Genomic DNA, 2,237 nt, shown 5'->3' on the forward strand with positions numbered 1-2,237 from the left:
CCGGTCCCGGTCCGGTACGGGCGCGACACTGAGGGTTGCGATCCATTGCCAGACACGGAAATAGACAAAAAGGAAAAAAAAAAAAACCCTGTTCTTGATGGTCCTCCCAGAAACTTCCAAACCAGAATTATCATCCCAAGAGCAACAGTCTCAGGGAGGAACTAAAGATGGACTAGAGAGCTCCATTCCCAACAGGATTTGCATTAATTTCATCAAGACAAAGTTAATAGTCCATGACATAATTTTTTTTTCCTTGAGTTAGTTGCTCCAAACATGTTGGAGTCTCCTCGATAAATCTCACAGCTAGAGGCTAGTAGAAATTAGTTTGCCTTCTACACTGTCATTAAGAAAGAAAGAAGTGGTAACAGCTACCAGGAAACCTGAGGGAATGGCTAGTAAATGAGATAAATCTACAGGCTGCCTAAGTGGCCGTCGGGCAGGATGAGTAAATATATCCACATTCCCCTGTCATCATAGCCCTCTCACGAGGGCGCAGACGTGACAAATGCAGGGAGAGGTTCCTTTAATAAAGTGTTTTCTCTCTATATTTATATATATAAAGAGACTTTTGGAGACAGTTTAACTTGTGTTAAGACCTGCATTCTTTTTTTTTTTTTTTCCTTTTTGTCTTTTTCGTGACCGGCAACGGATCGCAACCCTCAGTGTCGTGCCCGTACCAGGCCAGGACCGGCAACGGGATCGCAACCCTCAGTGTTGCTCCCGCACCTCGCTCAGCCAGTGAGTGGCCGGTCTGTATGTGGGATCCAACCCCTCGGCGGGAGCGCCGCCACGCTCCCAAGCAGTGCACTGTAGCAGTGCGCCACTGGGCCGGCCCAAGACCTGCATTCTTAACAGATTCACCCCATCAGTCCTTGTTGAGGGTTTCAATGAGCCAGGTCTTGTATGAAGAGCCAGAAGACCTGCATTCTTAAGAGATTCACCCCATCAGTCCTTGTTGAGGGTTTCAATGAGCCAGGTCTTGTATGAAGAGCCAGAAAGTCTGTAATAAAGGCCTGGACAGGTAGGAAGCACTCTCCCACCCCAGTGATGCTTATAAAAAGCATGCTCAGGAAGATGCGTAGACTATATCACACACACAGACACACACACACACACACACAGAGCAATGAGGCTGTGTTCAACATCTACATGAAAACCCTGAACACACCTGGCCCCCTCCTCAGTAGTGAGGCCACTGAGCTCAGCCCTGAGCTTTCCCTGTGCACTCTCATCTAATTTTTATTATGACTCTAGGAGGTAGGTAACATTCCAATCCCAAATTTGCAGAGGAAGAAACCGAGGCACAGAATGACAAATACATAATAATAATTAGATAATTAGTAGCTCTGGTTAATAATTTGAACCCAGGCAATTTGGCTTCTGCTCTGCCACTGTGCTGCTGCTACTGCTACTGCTAAAGAAGTCTGTGGTGTTGCTCTTAAAGTCTGCTCTTTCTGTAGTGCCCAAGTCTCCAGCAGGGATAGAGAGAGGGAGGGTGTCCCAGGACTCCTAGGCTTGTGCCTGCATTTGTCTCATTTGATGATGTCTGGCCACACACCTCAGAGCTGTGCCTTTGTTTATCCTCTGGATGGGTGTGTGTCATTTGGCATGCCCTCGGCTGGATGCCCCATCAGTCCCCTCAGCCTCTCTTTCTCTCTCGTCCTCCAGGGGACAGATTCTTTCCATCCAATGTGTCTGATGTGCAACCAAAGAACCTGCACGTTTGGTTCATAGGAAAAGGAGTGATTGCAGGCCTTGACAAGGAGCACTTCCCCTCTCCCCTGCCCCAATCGGTAGGTACACTTCCACGCCACGCAGCTGGCTCCTCCTTCACTCTTCAAGTAGAGTGAGTGCAGCGTGACTAAGCAAAAGCGGGAAAGACAGACTGGGGACATAGGGTGGGGTGGGGCAAGTGCGGCATGTGTTTGCAGAGGGATGCAGCCCTTCAAGGAGGCCAGAAGCTGGGGAGAACTTCTAGGGACTGAGACCCTGCTATGGTTCAACTGTGTCCCCCGAAGATAGATCATATGCTGGAAGCTGAAGCCCCAAAGCAACAGTGTTGAGAAGTGGGAACTCTAAGAGTGATCAGGCCATAGGGGCTCTGCCCCCATAAATGGATTAACATCATTATCAGGGGAGATGTTTGTTATAAAGGCGAGTTGGGCCCTCCCCAGAGGTGTTGGGCATAACTTTGCGCGCATGCGCCCTGACGCGCACGGGCACCATTTCATGCGCTC

At 49.2% G+C, this 2,237-nt stretch overlaps 1 protein-coding gene across 1 annotated transcript in view; it reads right to left on the minus strand.

Annotated features, from left to right (window-relative positions):
• Positions 1-2,237, minus strand: part of LOC103595109 (glutamate receptor ionotropic, delta-1-like) — a 242,702-nt gene that overhangs the window by 13,718 nt on the left and 226,747 nt on the right. The gene's annotated exons all lie outside the window — the stretch shown is intronic.

This window comes from Galeopterus variegatus, unplaced genomic scaffold, assembly GCF_000696425.1.
Source record: "Galeopterus variegatus unplaced genomic scaffold, G_variegatus-3.0.2 Scaffold1681, whole genome shotgun sequence".
Classification (NCBI taxonomy): Eukaryota; Metazoa; Chordata; class Mammalia; order Dermoptera; family Cynocephalidae; genus Galeopterus; species Galeopterus variegatus.